The sequence below is a fragment of the Mustela erminea genome, chromosome 17, assembly GCF_009829155.1.
Source record: "Mustela erminea isolate mMusErm1 chromosome 17, mMusErm1.Pri, whole genome shotgun sequence".
Taxonomy (NCBI): Eukaryota; Metazoa; Chordata; class Mammalia; order Carnivora; family Mustelidae; genus Mustela; species Mustela erminea.
In genome coordinates, this window is record NC_045630.1 from 52,049,620 (window position 1) to 52,070,414 (window position 20,795).

The window sequence follows — 20,795 nt, forward strand, 5'->3', positions numbered from 1 at the left end:
CATATAGATTATGTAAAGTAAGGCATCTTGTAGAAATAGTTAATTCTTAAATTATCTTCAGAGGACAGAATATGTGTAAGTAAATGAAGGAAGGAAGGAAAGAAATAAATATATCTGTTTTAGTCCAATTAGAAGAGAGAAACCACACAGTAATTTTAACAAAAAAAGGTTTAATATGAAGAATTACTATTGTAACAGGGGATTTGAGTAACGAGAAACTGAATAGTAAGAAAGAAAATCTAAAGGCTGTAGAAATAGATACTAGGGCTGAGATAAAACACTGAAAAAAAAAGGCCGTGTCCAGGCAGTGATCCAAATCTTCCTGGAGAAGGCACAGTCTTGGATCACAGAATAGCAGAGAAGTCACTGTGGTGTCACAATGGCAGAAGTTTTGAGAAAGATGCCCTGCAACTTCCTGAAATCTGCCCTCTAGGGTGTCCTAGAGGTGCCTCACCTGTGGCATTCTGCAACAGCACAGAAGCAAGTGCCAGAGAAAGCTGCGGCCACAGGCTACTTCTGCCCACTGTGCATCTTCAGGGTCCAGACTTTGGAAGAACTACCCATATGGCATGAACCGGATCTGGAGAAAGCTGAAGGAGCTCAGCATTGGGATGGACCAGTGTCTGCAGAGCAGGAGGCCAGACAACCTGTGCATGCTGCAGGCGCCTGCCCGGGAGCACACTGGAATCAGAAAGTGGCCCTTTCTCCTTGTGCTGTCTCTAGCTTATGCTCTATAGACAAAATTTAACACCATGCCAGCTGACAAAGGAAAGATATTTAAGGACCCAGATCCATTTTTTGCAGTGTAGCAACAAAGGTGGAATTTAGAGCTGAGAGTAAATAATACAATCTGCTAAGAATAGAAGAAGAAAGGAAGGAAGGAAGGAAGGAAGGAAATAGGGAGGGAAGAAAGTCACATAAAGGAGCCCCATTTTTAGACCACATTTTAATTTTTTTCTTTGACTTCCCTTCATAGCCAAAGTATGAGCTATGCAAAGAAACCATTCTCATTGTCTAGAGAACGGCTCATCTTAACTTGGATTAAAATTGGTTGGTAAGTTTTTTGTTCAGTTGTGTGTGTGTGCACATGTCATATATTTTTCTTATTTTGAGTCAAAATCAAAAAGTTTGAAAACCATGCGTCAAGGTAAATCTTTTCAAGGGATCAAACAACAAACCCTTTTGCATGTGTAAATTGTAGGGTTTTTTTTTTTTTTAAGATTTTATTTATTTGTTTGAGAGGGAACATGAGAGGAAGGAAAGCACGAGAGAAAGAGAGAGAAAGAAAGAGGCCATGAGCAGGCGGTAGAGAGGCAGGGGAAGCAGACTCCACTGAGCAGAGAACCTGATCTGGGCCTTGGTCCTAGGACCCCAGGATCATGACCTGAACCAAAGGCAGACACTTACCCGAATGAGCTACCCAGGCAGCCCAGTTGTGGTCATTTTTAATACTATTTAATCATGCCCATTACATCTGGATTCACTAATCTTTATACTTTGGGGTTGTTGAATTCAGTTAACTCATAGAAAAATTTCCCTGCTCATGGTTGAGCAATATTATGTCACACATACATTAACCAAGCCAATGAAAAACAGATAATCAAACACTTAACAATAAAATTTATATATAAACCAAAAATGAAATATCAAAACTTTATATTGGGGCTACAAAAGAAATACTTTTGGTAGACCCAAGTATTTATATACATATTCAAAAGTGGTCACTACATTATTCAGTCTATGATTTTTTAAATTTCTTTTTTTTTCTACCTTTTTTCTTCTTTTGAAATTAAAAACATTTTTTACCACAAAATATATGTGAGTTTTAAGATTGAAAATGCTTTGAATCTGTTTGATTATACAAGATAATATAAAGTGGTCTACTCTTAACACTATATTCCAAAACTTCTTGTGAATCCTAAAAATGGAAATGTCTTTTACAGATTTATCTGTAAATCTATGAAGATGAACTGAGTTAAAAAAAAAGAAAGAAAGAAAGAAAGAAACCATGAAAATTTGACTTATGGAACATTTAAATTTAAATTTTTTTTAAGATTTTATTTATTTATTTGACAGAGAGAGATCACTAGTTGACAGAAAGGCAGGCAGAGAGAGAGGAAGGGAAGCAGGCTCCCTGCTGAGCAGAGAGCCTGATGTGGGGTTCAATCCCAGGACCCTGAGATCATGACCTGAGCTGAAGGCAGAGGCTTTAATCCACTAAGCCACCCGGGTGCCCCTGATTTATGGAACTTTTAGAGCAAGATACCAATTGGCTATTTCTAAGCCAATGCAATAACATAAATTAGATCAATGTTGTCAATTGGGACTGTAGAGGATTTTTTCAAATTAGTAATAAATAGAGTTTTTAGCTCAGCTACTAAATTTTACACATTGTAATAAGTGCATCTAAAGATAGTTTAAAACGTTTAGGTAATGTTAGGTAAAAACCTTGGAGAAGTTTATTTCCCATCTCCAAAGAAAGTGTATGATGAATTGTGAAATACAGCCCTGAACTGGTTTCTGGTTTCATGACCAAAAGTTGCCAAGAGCCAAGTCAGTCCTAAATATTAACTAGACCTATCAAATCCATAGGAAGTTAATGGAGCTAAGACTCTATAAGCCAACTAAATCAGTCTACACATACAGGAAACACCTCATTGTCAAGGAAACTTGAACCCAATCATAATCCTCCTACTTAGCTTTAGTTAGACAACTGGAGCTGCCAGTTTTATGAAGGAAAACCCCAACTTCCTATCCAATCATACCCTGTTTCTGCATTATCTTCTTGACATTCTGTGTAACTTCCTCTTGCCCCAAATCCTTGGTTGGGGAGTGCTCCACTGACTGCGAGGTGCTATACTCCTGCATCCTATGGATTGTGTTCCCTTGAATAAAGGACAGCAAAGTTGTTACTAAATTGTTTTAGTTTTGTCATTTGATTGTGACTATCTCACATGTTGGGAAGTATAAATAGAAAGCATCATTATGTTTTGTGAGATTATATTCCTAATGAGATGCACAGATGAAATTATAACCACTTCTACTCAATCTGATCTGTAGCACATAGATTGACCTCAATATTTCAGTAAGGCAGAGGACATTTGGGTATAAACTATTAATTACATACCTGTGCTCCTAATGATAGTAGTTCCTAATACTTGCTGAATTTTAAGTTATAATTAATTAACAATGAAAGCATATGTACTCATGTAGATATGTATATCTATATACATATAGATATGCTTAATATCTATTTATATCTATTTATATCTATACATATCTAGATATGTATATCTAAATATATATACATATAGATATGCTAAATATCTATTTCACTGTTTTCATCAATAAAATGATGAGATTATAAATTGCCACAGAAAATATTTCAATAAAACTTCAAAATTCATGCAATCATATTATATACTAAATAATTAAATTGTATTTCTGAAAATTATTAGAGATAGTGAGGAAAATTATGCTACAGTTGTTTTCCACTTACATATCTCAAGAAAACTGTGACCTTCAAAGGAGAATGCATTGGACCTTTCTATTATTAACCTGTCAATGCATATCTCTCCTGTACCTAGTTTAGTTCAGGTGTTTATTTCCATTTCCATTTAAAATAATATTTGTTTTTAAAATATGTACTTTAAAAAAGACTGAAGTATTGATGACAAAAGTTATTTTTGTAATCTAAATTAGCCTTTTAATGATAAGTCAAATAATGGTTGTAATAAAACAATTGCTTTTTTCCTAGCCTTTTAGAGAACAAGGAAACACAAAATGTCCACTTTAAATGGAAAATTCTGTTTCTCAACAAAATATATTGTCTTGATATTTTTCTTATATCAATTTCAATTATTTTTATGTTTAATACAAAAACAAACAAAAAAAAGAAGCATAGCCCAAATGAAAGGACAATGGTATTTATTTAAAAAAGGCCTCCATAGCAGCACAATATCTCATGTTATTTATGTTATTACATTTAAAACCTGACTCTCTTATCTAATCACATTGAAGGTGTCAGAGAAGTAGCGGCAAACAATGCTTGAAACATTCCCTTAATCGTTTTCCTGCAGTGGTATACAAAATGCTGTAAATAATTGGAAACAAATTGTATCTATCTGAGCAAAAGAAACAAACTACATGCACTTAAATACAACAATTGAAGACTATTTTCATCAGAAACAAATAAATGTACGTGGATATCTTAGATAACAAATATGGCCAGCTCAAAGGAAATAAATAATGGATATTTTATAACCACCAAAAAGGGAAGATTTATATGTGAAACTTCCATTTAAATTTAGCAGAGACTAAAATGTTGCATAGAATCCTGAATAGAAAACGGCATAGAGAATCGTTTTCAATGTCTGCATTAATCAGACATTGAAACATTTAAAATGTTTAAAATGTTACTTTCTGATTTTATAATTGGTTAACTTTTTAAAATCATAATATTCTGGGGGCACCTGGGTGGCTCAGGGGGTTAAGCCTCTGCCTTTGTCACAGGTCATGATCTCAGGGTCCTCGGATCGAGCCCCGTATAGGGCTCTCTGCTCAGCAGGGAGCCTGCTTCCTCCTCTCTTTGCCTGCCTCTCTGCCTTCTTGTGATCTCTGTCTGTCAGATAAATAAAATCTTTAAAAAAAAAAAATCATAGTATCCTGTGCAGTGACATAATATGATCATTTATATTGCTAATTGGAACTCATATATCTTTATTTCTTTTTAGAAAACAGTTTAACAATATGTATCAGACTTATTTGTTGTTGTTAACCTTGATTCTACCATATTTTTTTAGTAAAGTAGTAACTAGAAAAAAAACATACAAATTCTGACTGTATAGCTTGAACACATCTGTCTAACCAATGAAAAGTAAAAAGTAAGTTAATATAACTATCCAGTCGTTATTCCCTCAAAGTATCCTTGGTTTAACACCATGGACACTACCTTTCTTTTTTCAAATCCAAGGAAGTAATAATGTTCCCACCAATAATGTCTGAGAAGTCCTGTCCTCCATATCTTTGTCAACACTTGCTATTATCAAGTGTTGTTTTGTTATTTTTGCAAATTTAGCCATTCCATTGGGTATCTAATTGAAAGTTTTATTTTATTTTATTTTATTTTATTTGTTTAAAAAAATTTTAAAGATTTTATTTATCTATTTGACAGACTGAGATCACAAGTAGGCAGAGAGGCAGACAGAGAGAGAGGGGGAAGCAGGCTCCTTGCTGAGCAGAGAGCCCGATGCGGGGCTCGATCCCAGGACCCTGAGATCATGACCTGGGCTGAAAGGCAGAGGCTTAACCCACTGAACACCCAGCCGCCCCTCTAATTGAAAATTTTAACTTGTATTATTTTATTGAAAACTAATAAAGCTGAATGCTTATTCATTTATCTGTAAATTAGTAGGCTGTCTTTCTATATTCTAGATGTAGTAATCATCTATACATAACCAGAGTTATATAATGCCTTTATATATAATTTATATATTTACACACTTTATATAATAATGTTTTTTTCTCTACTGCTTTGCAGGTATAATTCTCATAAACTGACTATGGTATACAAATGTGGATTTCTTTCCATGGCTTTTTAATAATTCTTGAGTGTTGACTAAGAATCCCCTTTATGGATATAGAATGTCAAGGCAGTAAAATCCCCCCTTTTCATGTGTAAGTTCTGATGATTATCACAAATATATAAACATGAAATCACTACCATAACCGAGATTTAAAAAAAAAAAAAAAAGCAACACTTTCATCACACCCAAAAGATTCCCTTGTGCCCTTTCCAGCCAATTCCCACCCCCAGACCCACTGATCGGACCAGGATTCCATTCTAAACAGGTACTACAGTATCTCTGAGGAGACAGGTAGGAGGAAACTAGCCAAGTGAGAAAGGGATTCAAAGAGGAAAATGGGAACAACATGGACAAATGCACATGATACCTTACATGCGATGAGAACTGAATCAGAACCAGCATTTGGCTTTCTCAAAATGGAGGTTATTGACAAGGGCAGTTTCTGTGGAGTAGCTGGGATGACCCGACTGGAATAATTTTAGGGGAAAACTAGAGGAAAAGGAATAGGACTTAGTGAGCATAATGATGCAACTCTTTCAAAGAATTCTGACACCAAAATGAACAAGAAAAAGGAGGCAGTAGCTTATCTCATTGATCTCATACCCGTGACTCTTCCCTCATTCGTCCGTCCACCCTTGGTCACACTGGTCTTCTGCTGTTTCTCAGGCATGCAGGTCATTCTCCCTACTGTTGGTTCTTTAGTCTGCTCGGAATGTTTTATTCCATATAGCCTCTGGCTTAACTTCCCTCAAATTTGCTCAAATATCTTCCAGGTTTGTCATTCCCTGTCCATTCTTTTAAAATTCCATCTCTCTCCTTCCATGCTCAACCTGCTTCATTTTTCTTTTTCCTAGCACTCAGTACTTTCTAATATAATACACAATTTATTTATGATGTCTACTCCATTGTCTGTCTTCTCTGCTAGTCAAGGTAGCAGGAATCTTTGTTTTGTTCACAGATGCAACGTAAGCACTTAGAAGATTGTCACAGAGTAAGTGCTCAAAAAGTATTTGTTGGGCACCTGGGTGGCTCAGTGGGTTAAAGCCTCTGCCTTTGGCTCAGGTCATGATCTCAGGGTCCTGGGATCAAGCCCCGGATCAGGCTCTCTGCTCAACGGGGATCCTGCTTCCTCCTCTCTCTCTGCCTGCCTCTCTGCCTACTTGTGATTTCCGTCTGTTAAATAAATAAATAAAATCTTAAGAAAAAAAAGTATTTGTTGAATACATAATTGAAATCAAGATGGAAAATAATGGCTTTGATCAGACCAATAGAAATCTGGAACTTATCAGAGAATGATGAAACATGTCTTGTTTTGGAGTTCAAAGAAGGCTGGATACATGGAGCTATGAAGTGGCTATGCTATGTTTTGTCTTCTGGAGAAGTAGCAGAAGAATGAGTATTCCAAAAGAGCATTGCAGGGGTGAGAGGGTAAATTAATTAAATCATGTTCCTCTATATGGAATATTTTTCCAGTTAGCAGGCAAAATATTTTTCAGGTGGTCGGGGAAACATAAATTTTAAGAGGGAAGACCACGTATGGTTTCATTAACAGGATTTGGGCAGTGACTCACTTAAATGTGTTAATTCTGCACTTACACCTATAGCACAATGTATGCTGATGTGATTAAAAGCATGGTTGACATAATAAAAAATAGTATGAGTCAGCAAAAATGCTAGAGAATAACACCACAGCTTAAAAACAAGCCTGTTAAAACAAATACAAAAAAAAAAAACAACCCTGAAAAACACATGTCAACAAAGCCACAAATAATTGCACATTAGCATCAGGATTTTCAAAAACAGATATTTAAACTGCATATGCAAATGACATATTTTCACATGCCAATGAGTATTTAGATTTGCAATTATCCCTTTTCATGTAGAAGTATCTTTTAAAGTATGCAAATAAGTTATTTGCATACATAATGTGGGCACTCCCTCTGAATATTGGATTTGTTGGAAGATTGCTAATGGTAGCAGAAACAGTTTACCTTCTGAGAACTGCAAACATCAAAAATTCAATTTGTTCAGTGTATTTTCATGAAAGACAGAAATTTTTAATTTTTAAAAGCAAGAATAGGTCCCTTTGATGTAAATTTATTTATTTATTTATTTATTATTAATGTATTGAACTATACATAAAATTTACCATCTTAACCATTCTATTTTATTTATTCATTTTTAAAGATTTTATTTATTTGAGAGAGAGTGAGGGAGGGAGAGAGAGAGCGAGCATCAGTGGGCGCAGGGGTAGAGGAAGAGGGAGAAGCAGACTCCCTGCTTAGCAGGGAGCCTAACTTGGGTCTTTGTTCCAAGACCATGAGATCATGACCTGAGCCAACCAAAGGCAGGCACTTAACCCACTGAGCCACCTAGGTGCCACCATTTTAACCAATTTTTTTTTAAAGGTTTTATTTATTTATTTGACACAGAAAGAGAGATCACAAGTAGGCAGAGAGGCAGGCAGAGATAGAAGTGAAAGCAGGCTCCCTGCTGAGCAGAGAGCCCGATGCGGGGCTTGATCCCAGGACCCTGAGGTCATGACCTGAGCCTAACACAGAGGCTCAACCCACTGAGCCACCCAGGTGCCCCTATCTTAACCATTTTTAAGTGTACAGTTCAATGGTATGAACAATACACTCACATCACCAACATCCATTCCCTAACTTTTTGCCTTTTACATCTGAAACTCTAGGTCTATTAAAAAATAACTTCCCAGGGGCACCTGGGTGGCTCAGTGGATTAAGCCTCTGCCTTCAGCTCAGGTCATGATCTCAGGGTCCTGGGATCGAGTCATCTCTGCTCGGCAGGGAGCCTGCTTCCCACCCACTCCCCACCTCTGTCTGTCTCTCTGCCTACTCGTGATTTCTCTCTCTCTGTCAGATAAAGAAATAAAATATTTACCAAAAAAATTTATAAAAAAAAAAACAAAAAACAACTTCCCAGTTTTTCCTCGTTCAGCCCTGGCAACCAACATTATACTACTGTCTTTATGATTCTGACTAAGTATAAGTGGAATTCATACAGCATTTGTCTTTTTGTGACAGGCTCATTTCACTTAGCATAATGTCCTCGAGATTCATCTATGCTGCAGTATATTGAAGAATTTCTTTCATATTAAGGCTGAATGGGGTGCCTAGGTAGCTCAGCTGGTGTGCCAAACTCTTGATATCAGCTCAGGTCTTGATCTCAGGGCTGTGAGTTCAAGCCCCACATTGGGCTCCATATTGGGCATGGACCCTAACTTAAAAAAAAAAAAAAGGCTGAATAATATTCTATTTATGTATATACTACTTTTGCTTTTTTATTCATTAATCGATGGACACTTGGTTTGCATCCATGTTTTAGGGTTCATGAATAATATTGCTGTGAACACAGGTATACAAATACCTCTTTGGAACCTTGCTTTTGGTATTTTGGGGTATATACCGAAGACTGAACTTTCTGGGTCATATGGTAGTTCCTTTTTAGAATTTTTTGAAGAACTCCCATACTGTTTTCCACAGCAGCCATACCATATTATAGTCGCACCAATAGCGCTCAAGCATTCCAAATTCTTTACACCTCATTGCCAAAACTACCTTCCTTCCTTCCTCATAACTATCCAAATGGGTGTGAAATATTAATTCATTGTAGTTTTTTTTATTATGTTGGTCACCATATATTATTTTTGATGTAGTTTTCCATGATTCATTGTTTGCGTATAACACCCAGTACTCATGAAATCTGTGCCCTCTTTAATACCCATCACCAGGCTCACGCACCCCCAGCCCCTTCACTTCTAAAAGTTTTGATCTGCATTTCTCTAAGCCCTGGTATATATGATTGAATAATTTTGGCAAGGGTGCCAAGACCATTCAGTGGAGAAAGGACAGACTTTTCAACAAATGATATTGGGAAAACTGAATATCAACCTATAGAAGAAAGCAATTAGACTCCTACCTAACACTATGTACACAGCTAATTCAAAATGAATCAATGATCTAAATATAAGACCCAAAATAAGAGCTTTAACTTTTAGAAGAAAACAGAACAAAAGCTTCACAACACTGGATTTGGCAATGATTTCTTGGATATAACACTAAATACACAGGCAACAAAAGAAAAAAAAGCAAATTGGACTCCATGAAAATAAAAAAATTGTGCATCAAAAGGCACTATCTACAGAGGAAAATTCATTTTGAAGGGAAAAACTGGTCTATGATTAAAATAGGACATCACAAATTGTGATACTCATAAATCAAACAGATCAAATAAGTTAGAGAAAATCATAAAGTTGGCCAAAATGCAAGTATTTTTTCCAGAAATTTGTGAAAAATTATGTATATTATTTCCACTCCACATGACCTTTTCCTGACACTGTTTTTGCTTAGTTTTATTATCTAAGAAATTATTTAACGATAAAACCTTTAAATGAAAGACCTTACCATTTTATATATACAAATTATCTATAGGCTACCTTGTAAGAATGATTATCCAATAAATATTTTGATCCAAATAAATATTTTTGACTTAATATGTACAAAATATTCTAATAAACATTGAGCTCAATTCTAAAACTGATTTGTGCCACCAAAGAGTTTACCATCAAATGAAAAGACCAAGAAATGATGTTGTAAAGTACTTACATACCTGAAACCACTAAAAGGTATGCACAGTGAAGTAGTCCAGATAAGGAAGAGATTTTATGTAATCAAGGAAGTAAGTTAGAATTAGTATTGAGGGGTACCTGGGTGGCTCAATTGGTTGAGCGTCTGTCTTCAGCTAAGGTCATGATCCCAGAGTCCTGGGATCAGTCCCATATTGGGCTTCTTGGTCAGCAGAGAGCCTGCTTCTCCCTTTGCCTGCCACTCCCCCTGTTTGTGCCTGTGCTCTCTGTCAGGTAAATAAAAATCTTAAAAAAAAAAAAAAAAAAGGAGTTAGTATTGAAACTGAGTCATGGGAATGCAGATGTTCTTTAGAAGATATTTTTTAATAGTTTTAAAAAATAATTTTCAGAAGTAGATGCTTGCACACCATTAAAGGCAACATTTTAGGAGAATATGTATTCATAAGTGATTAACAAAAGGAAATCAAGCCAGTAGAAATCAAATGGGCAAATAAACATCACATTAACTAGAAATATATAAAACACCCGAATTGAAAAGACCAAAAAAAAAAAAAAAAGAATAACATAAACTTAAAATTGTGATTTAAAAAATTTTTAAATCCTTTAGTGTTTTTTCAATGATGTAAACATCATTATCTATTTAGAGATACTACATCCACTATTAAGTTCTCATTATTATAATCTTGGTTACTTTGTACTGCTTCTAAGGTATAAAAAGTACAAATTGATTTTTGTTCAATACCGTAATGAAACATTCATTCATTAGGATATACATACATTAGGATATATTCATTTTTGGTCTACTTATTTATCCTTTGGAAAATCTCATAACAATATTGGATATGTTTTATATTATATATCCAAATTAAAATATATTTTGGATATTTCAGAATAGATATTTAACAAATTCATCTAATTTAATTCAACAGCTTTATATTGTCTAAAATCAAAACCAAATTATAGTAATGATTGAATTTTCACCTGAAAGAAATCTTGGAATAAGATATTTACCCAATTTTAAAGTTATGAAAATTTTCTTTTAAATATTAATCTGAAAGAAATATTGCAATATTAAAAGTATAAAGATGTTACATCACTATGTTGTATACCTGAAACTAATGTGACATTGTATGTAAACTAGACTCTAAATAAATAAATGTCTTTAAATATTTCATTATAAAATCAGTTGGACTAAAACGGTAAAAATCTGTCTATTAAAAGAAATGTTTGTACAAATTAATGTTTGTACGAAGGCTTATTTAAATATAAATTTAATTTAAAACAACATGATAGTACTACACACATATTAGAATGACAAGAGTCCAAAATACTTGGTCACTTTGGAAGACAGTCTGACAGTGTCTTACAAAACTAAATATATTTTTACCGAAGTTCAAAGTTTACATAAGAGTTTACTCTGGGTATTTTCTGAGTTTTAACAGCTGTGTAATGACAGTAGCTATGATTGATGTATCATACAGAATAGCTTCACTGCCCTAAAGATCTGTGCTCTTTTCATTCAACCTAACTTTTGGCAGCCACTGATCCTTTTATTGTCTCAATGGTTTTGCCTTTAGAATTTTAGAAGGTCATATATTTGATATCATACAATATGTAGCCTTTTCAGGTTGACTTCTTTCACTTAGTTACATGCATTTAAACTTCCTCCATGTCTTTTCAAGTCTTAATAGCTCTGTTCTTTCTTTCTTTCTTTCTTTCTTTCTTTCTTTCTTTCTTTCTTTCTTTCTTTCTTTCTTTCTTTTCCATTGAATAATATGCCATTGTCTGAAAGTACTACGATTTATTTCTATATTTACCTGGTAAAGGACATTCTGGTTGCTTTGAAGTTTTGATAATTCTGAATGAAGTTGATACAAATATATTCATGCAGCTTTTTTTGTATGGACATAATTTTTCAACTCATTTGGGAAAATATTAAAAATTATGATTATGGACCAATAAAAACAAAATTTGATTTTTAAAAAGTCTAAGAAAATATATAAATCTCTAGAAAAACTGAATCAAGAAACAAAGGAAGAAAAATCATGTTTAAAAGAACAACAAAGACATCACTTCAGATGCTCACACTTTTCAAATATAATAAATATTAACACATTACCATGAATATTTTTATGTTAATGTACATGAAAATTTAGATGAAATGAACAGGTTTACATTTCAAATATAACTTAAACTGATATGATAAAAAGAAAATTGAATATTACATCTATCTAAATTATTAATAATTAAATATTAATGTTTCACAAATAAAACTAATGAATGAGTTTCTGTAAGAAATTTTTCCAAATTTTTATGGTACAGTCTATTCCAAACATACGTAAACTATTCCAGAATTTTAAAATAACACCCAAATCTCATTAAATTTTTCAGACAATTGGATCACATATTGTTATGTAGGTCCTATGGAGTCCTCCCCGCCACCCGCATTTTTTAAAGTGTTGCAACTTTTCTCTTCACTTTAAACTATTTAGATAATATCTTCAAATGGTCTCCAAATGATTCAGAAAACATTAAAGGTCCATAGTGAAAAATTTGCTCCCTGTCCCTCTCCCTTTTCCCCTCCCCACCTCACCCCATCTCATAGTTATCCAGCTTTATCCTCTCTCACTTCCTCAGGAAAAGGTCTTATAAAGTCTTGATAACAAAGTTGGCCAGGGCATTACCAGAAAATAATATCAGGGAATAATTTCTCTCTTATCATAAGTGAAAAAAAAAGCCAAATATTAACAAATTATATCCAATGAAAAATAAAATGATAATACAACAGAAAACAACATATTCATGCTGCATTTATTTTAGCAACATAAGATTGGTGTAACTTTAACAAATCAATTTAGGTACTCTTAACATATTACCTGAAAAAGGAAAAATTCACTTGATTATCCCAATAGTCATAGAAAAATAATTTTATAAAATTGAATACCTGTTTACGATAAATATCTCAGAATACTAGGTATAAAATGGGATTATCTTTGCTCTAGTAAAAAATACATTTTTTGCTTAATAATGAAACAGCATATAATTCCAAAATCAAAGCTCAGGTGAGAATATTAATTACTCTTGCTTTTATTCAATAGGTTGCTGGTGGCCACAAAAAAATTAGTCAAAAGTAGGTAGAAAATTTTAAAATCTATGGTTAAGCAATTTAAATTAATAAGTAAATACAGCAATACCACTTGATAAACATGATATACAAAAATTATCTATATACACAAACTATTTAGAAAAATGAGTATCAAAAAAATCTAATACCTGAAGATAAATCAAGTAAAATATGTGACAGGTCTCTACTTAGAAAACTAAAGTAAATACTTAACAGAAATTATAGAAATCCAAAATAATAGAGTGTATGTCACGTTAACAGTTTGGAAAACATGATATTATAAAAATATTAGTTATGTGTAATTGATATCTAGATTCAAGATAAAAACAAATATTCACATAGTTTTTTTTTTTTTTTTTGCTTGTTTTGGTCAAAACTATACAAACTAATTCTAAAATTTCAGGAAAATGAAAGGAACCAAGAATAGTCAAAAGTTTTGAAGAAAACCAAATATGGAAGATTGCGCCAGCAAATAATCAGTACTCATTATCAATGTATGTAGAGAGATTAATGCAATATGACATGGAAACAAAGAGAGACAGTCAAACCAATGGGACAGAATATAGAGACTAAAAAAAGATTCATGCTTGTATGAACAACTGATTTATGAAAAAGATAACCCTGTCCAACAGAAAAGAAAATGTGTTTTATAATAAATGTCTCTGTGTCGATTGGTTATACATATTTTTAAAATTAACTATTGATCATACTATCAACAAATATCAGCATAAGATTTTTGTAGCTCTAAATAATAATTAGATCTCAGAACAAATAAAAGAAAAATTATCTTTATGATCTTGTGGTAAAGGCTGAATGTCCTAATGAGAATATCTATTTATATATTTCATCATTTATTTCTCTTAGTAATATTTTGTGCTTTATTTTGCCCAAGTGTTTTATATCTTTTGTTCAAAAAATGTATTTCTGTGTATTTAAAATATGGAGTATATATTTTCATCCTTATTTGCCAATCACTTGTTAACATATGAAAATATAATTGATTTCTCTGTATTGATGCCATTTTCCTATTAAATACATTTACTTCTAGGATTTTATTTTTAAAAAATTTTTGGATTTCTCATAATTTTCTATGTATATAACCATGCCTTCTGCAGATAAATAGCTTTATTGGCTTATTTGCAATCTTTCTCTCTCTCTGCCTTTCTTTGTTGCATTGTCATTTTTCTGCAGCACGATATTAAACAGTAGTAGGTGGGCACATAATTTTGTTTTATTCTCCATTGACAGTGGGGATGCATTCAATATGTCTCCACTTCTTTATCATACTTAGTAAATTCCCTTCCATTATTAATTTGGTTAGTTGTTAATGTGAATATGTGTTAAATTTGGCAACATTTAACACAACATTCTTTCTTTCAAGTATATAAGGTGTATGGGTTTATTCTTTCTGCTACTCTGATGAATTACATGGATTGATTTTCAGCGAATTGTTTGTATAAATATAATTTGGAAATGATGTATCAACTTGTTTATGTATTGCTGAAATATATTTGCTAATGTTTTGTTAAGGATTTCTGAATCTAAATTCTGGAGACATAATATTCGGTAGTATTTTTTCATATAACGTTCTTCAAAGATTTTGATATTAAGATTAAACACATTTATAAAATGATTAGAAATTATTCCCTCCTGCTCTATCTTTGGGAAACTTTTATTAGATTCATATTATTTCTTCTTTAAATTGGTTTTGTTTAAATGTTTAGACAATGTCATTGCTATATTTACTTACTAATATGAATTTCTTTATTTGATAGAAACCCTGGAGGTTTTGTTTGTTTATGTGGGAAATATTACAAATGTATTTATTTAAACAGATATAACACAATTTTCATTTTTTATTTCCTTTTGTGTCTGATGAATTATGTTTCTCAATGAATTTGTACATTTAATTTTTCAAAGTATATCTTAGTATCTTAAGAAAGAAACATGGATCACTGACATGAAGCCATTTTTCTTTTCTAAACAAGCATTTAAAATATAAATATTTTTATAACTAATGCTTTATATCTCATATATTTTTTATTTGTTGTGATTTGATTATCATTCAGTTCAAAATGAATTTAAATTTTCTTGAGATTCCCTCTTTATTCTATTAATTATTGAAAACCATGTTCCTTAATTTCCAAAATCTTCAGGGTTTACTAGGCATCTTAATGTTATTAATTTCTAATTCAATTGAATATATTCAGAGAACATACTCTGCAAGATATGCTTCATTTGGTACTTGTTTAAATTATCGAGGCTTATTTTATAAGATCCAAATATGGACTAAATTAGTGAATTTTCCATGTATTCAGCAAATGGTAATTCCTTAGTTTTTCACATAGTGTTCTGTAAATATCAATTAGGTCAAACACTGGCTGATACTGCTGGTTTATATACCTACTGAATTTGTGTCTACTTATTTTATCAATTAAGGAACATAGTATGTCAAAAACCTCCAACTGTAAATGTGGATTAGTCTTATTTATCCTTTAGATTTGTTAGATGCTACACTAGAATCTGCTATGTATATATATGTTTAGAATTGTTACATAGTGTAGTCTTACCCTTTTTATCTTTATAAAATATTCCTCTTTACCTCTTTTGTACTTCTTGTCCTAAAATCAATTTTATCTAATAATAAAATCATAGAAGCTCTCTTATGCTTAATATTTCTATGTCCTATCATTTACCCTCTTTTTATTTTCTTTTAAAGAGGACTTTTTTTTTTTTTTAAAGTTTGTTTGTTTGTTTTTGAGAAAGAGAGTGCATGAGCAGAGGAAGGGGCAGAGAGTGGGAGAGAATCTTAGGCAGGCTCCATGCTCAGTACAGAGCCCAATGCAGGGCTTAATCTCACAACCCTGAGATCATTACTTGAGCTGGAATCAAGAGTTGCATTCTAACAGACTGATCCACCCATACACTCCCCCCTTTATATTTTCAATCTAGCTATCTATATTAAAATGTGTCTCTTGTTGGCAATAGACCATTTAAATTTAATATAATTTTTATATATTTTATATAAACCTACTTCTTTTCTTCATTTACTTTTTTTGTAGACTTATCTTGGTTTGTTATTTTATTAAACATTTGCATTATTATTTTAATTGTTATTTTGTTAATACTTGGAGTTTACAGAGCTTGATATTATTTTCTTTTCTTTTTTTTTTTTTAAGATTTTATTTATTTATTTATTTGACAGAGAGAAATCACAAGTAGACGGAGAGGCAGGCAGAGAGAGAGAGAGAGAGGGAAGCAGGCTCCCTGCTGAGCAGAGAGCCCGATGCGGGACTCGATCCCAGGACCCTGAGATCATGACCTGAGCCGAAGGCAGCGGCCCAACCCACTGAGCCACCCAGGCGCCTGATATTATTTTCTTTACTGGTTTTTTGTACCAATTTGTATTACTATATTTCTTCAGTTTATCACAGTCTATTTAGAATAAATATTAGAGAGCTTAATATAAAATATGGCATTAAGGCAGGAAAATATTTTTCCTTCCTCTGTCCTATTATTTTGTTTTTATAATAAAAACCTTGTTATAACACTTGTGTGTGCCACAAGTCACGAAATAAAAAATATATATATTTTAATGGAGTCAATTGCTTCTTAAAGCAATTAATATAAGTTATCATTTTAAATCAAATGGTAATTTGAGTCACCATTCCTTACTTGTTTGAGATTTTTTCAAAGCATGGATAAATTTTGGCTGGTTAAGGTGTCTGACTCTTGGTTTTGGCTCAGGTCATGATCTCAAGGTTCTGGGATTAAGTACCATGTTGGGCTCTGTGGTCAGTGCAGAGATTGCTTAAGTTTCTCTCTTATTCTCCTTTTGGCCTTCCCTCCTATGCTCCCTCCCTCTCTCCAAAATAAATAAATAAAAATAAAAATAGATAAATTTTAAATACTTACTAAATCACAAAAATAGCAAAGATGAATCCATGACAAGTTGACATGAGTAAGGACTTTTTATTGAAATAGCTGTTTTCAAAAAAAATAGTGAAAAAGCACATTTTACATTTTTTAAGCTCTCTTTAGAGTCTACTGAAAAAAGGATAGCTGAATTATTATCTCTGCTTCCACATTTAGTCTGTTACAATATCACATGTAATGTAGCTTCTGAAGAAGTTCACTTTACATTCACTCTATTCAAAATTCTTTCATTTTGTTTTTTATTTATTTTTTTAAAGATTTCTTTATTTTAGAGAGAGAAAAAGAGAGAGCACAGGGAGGAGACACAGACAGAGAGAGAGAGAGAGGGAAAATCTGAAGCAGACTTCTCACTCAATATAGAGCCTGATGTGAGGCTTGATATCTTGACACTGAGACCATGACCAAAACCAATAGTCAGAGGCTTAACTGACTGTGCCACCTAGGTGCCCCTTGTCTTTACTTTAAAGGGTAATTTCAGAGTTGACCTTTTTCTCAACAATTAAAATATGCCATTGCATTTTCTATTTTCTTCTTCTTCTTCTTCTTCTTTTTTTTTTGGGAAATCCTTTTTTGGAGTTTACTGATCTTAATGTTTTTCACCAAATTTGAGAAATTGTCAACTAGCGTTTCCTTAAATAAATACCTAATACATTCTTTATCCTTGTCTCACTGGGATATGAATTTTACTGATGTTAGACCACTTAATATTGGCCTATGGTCATTTAGTTTCTGTTCCTCTTTCTTTAGTATATTTTCTTAGATGCCCCTTAGAGTGATTATTTTTAATCAATGAAAATTATTGGCCTTTAATTATGTGTTATTCAGCTTCTAAGTACATCCATATTCTTGCTTTTGAGAAACCTATATTTAACCATGAGACATCACATTTAGTTTTATTTTAGAGTTGTTTTGTTTTTGTTTCTATTATGGATTATTGTATGTTTTTATTTTTAACAATGCTTTATTCATTGGGATTAATAGTTTTTTCTTCTCTCATGTAATTGGTAAATATTTTTCCTCAAGTTTTTAAATTCCTTATACACTTAAATATGGCACTGTCTGTAACCAAGTATATTTTATTGATTGTGTAGCCAAAGATACCAATATTTCATTCTATGGCTTCTAGATTTTAAGACATAGTTAGAAAAGCTTTCTTCAAACCAAGATAATAAAATTATTGCCTTGTTTCAGTTGGTTGGAGTAGTAACAGTTGAGTAATCCAGTCAAGTGTTCTATAATCCTGAGGTCTGGAGGTCTGGGAAAAAAGTGTTGGTAGTGTTACAATCTATAAAATAGCAGTGATCAAAATCAACCAATCAATCAGAGAAGTGTGGTAATAAATATTATTCAACTTAATGGAAATTTCAGAATCCAGTGAATAAAAAATTAGAAGGGATGATAAAGAAAAACAGAATACTATCCTGTGGAATAAAACACTAATTACCTTGCCTTAATTTTCTCTGAAAATCTATTAGCCAGGAATAAATGGATCTCAAAATTATGGCCTCGTCAAAGCATTATTATGTCTTTGCTACTGTACCTGCTGTGTTTATTAAGCTGCAGGCTGTACTGAAAGAACACCTCAACACATGTGCCACATCTAGAGGAGAGTTATTTGGTATATGTCCTGGGTAGACTTAGGAATTTTGTTTTCTGTTAGGTTCATAACAATTTTATGACTTAACCCATATGGGTACACCATCTAATTTGATTCAATTTTTCCACTGAAAATAGCTGGAAAAACTGGACATATTTAAAAGATTCCCTTTGACACCATCATGGAGGTAAAGGGAGAGAAGTTTTTTGTTTTTTTGTTTTGTTTTGGTTTGTTTTTTAGGCCAAGATACAAGGGAAGGAGTAAACCAAAAGGAGAAGAACTGAACCCTGCTAAAACCCAGATTTTGAGTGTTCCACCCTAAGATAAATATAAATCAGATATAACTTACATCATGTAGGGACTCAAACCAATCTTGGATTCAGGTGATTTAGAATTGTCACTGTCTCTAGTCACCTGTTAGAAGGAAAAGTATAGGAAGAATAAGGATATTTTCAGGGAAAAAAAGAAAACAAACTGAAACTAGGAAACTCCATTACCAGCAGTCATGCACCAAAAAAAAAAAACCAAAAATGTTCTTCATCCAGAAAGAAAATGAACTAGTTGTTCTATGTATTTTTTAAGGATTCTACATTCAAATGTGTTCAAATATATCAAATGATATATTCGTAGCTAGTCGTTTAAATGTTTATCTTTCAAAAGAGTTTAAACATCATGAACAAAAGATGGTTTGCTATTTGATTATCATCATCGACCCACATTTTAGCTGCATTTGATATACAGCAACTGCTAATTAATTTTCTCCAGGAGAGAATTATGAATTAATTCTTTGCTTGGTAAGCACTTAAGACTTTCACTTTCATTCTTTTTTTTTTTAATAGATTTTATTTATTTATTTGACAGAGAGAGACACAGAGAGGGAACACAAGCAGGGGGAGAGGCAGGCAGAGGAAGAAGCAGGCTTCCTGCTGAGCCAGGAGCCCCATGTGGGGCTTGATCCTAAGACCCCAGGATCATGACCTGGGCTGAAGGCAGATGCTTGATGACTGGGCCACCCAGGCACCACAAGATTTTCACTTTCCATAAGACTTCACCTTTATAAAAGTGAGTTCCCCAATTTTACATTTGCTTTTTAATCAATAATGCATCAATAGCCCTACGTTTATTCGACAGGTATTAGAATCAATTATTCCATCTTCTTTAGCTCTTTCTCTGCTTCACTAGCAAACTCTCCCTTTTATCCAAATAGGAAAAATTAAAAAAAAAATAGTATAGACCAATAAAAACAAAGTATATCTGTTTTTTGGAAATAGAAGAGGCAGATGGACAGGGGATTCTATGTTCTAATTTTCATACCACCCATATCTTAAGTATACTTAAGCACTTTGTTTTGTTTGTGTTTTCTGTAATTAAGGTCAGGCTTTAAAAGACTGAATTAAAGAGTGACTTCCGTACAATGTCCCTTCCATCTTTTTTCCAGGTGCCTGAAATTCCTTCTTTAGAGGGGCTTATATTTTTCTTGTGTATGTTTATATATACTTTGAACATGCAAATATTTTCAAGAAAAGAACTTAGTGAGTTGTTAATACCTTATTTCTTATCATAACACTAACAAAGTAAAATTTAGGGGAATTGTGGGGCACCTGGGTGGCTCAGTGGGTTAAAGCCTCTGCCTTCAGCTCAGGTCATGATCTTGGGGTCCTGGGATTGAGCTCCACATTGTGCTCTCTGCTCTGCGGGGAGACTGCTTTCTCCTTTCTGCCTGCTTGTGATCTCTGACTGCCAAATAAATAAATAAAATCTTAAAAAAAAATTAGGGGAATTGTGAACCAAAAAAAAGACGAAACTAAATAATTCTACTGAGTTAGTGTAATTTTTCTTTAATGACTAAAGCATCATCACACGGAGTTTGATTTTTGTGACTGTGGATAATAAAGTGATCACTTCTAGTTTTTTTTTTTAAAGGTTTTATTTATTTATTTGACA

At 32.9% G+C, this 20,795-nt stretch overlaps 1 pseudogene; it reads left to right on the forward strand.

Annotated features, from left to right (window-relative positions):
• The first annotated feature begins 1,137 nt into the window (after nt 1–1,137).
• Nucleotides 1,138–20,795, forward strand: part of LOC116575939 — a 46,238-nt pseudogene continuing 26,580 nt past the window's right edge.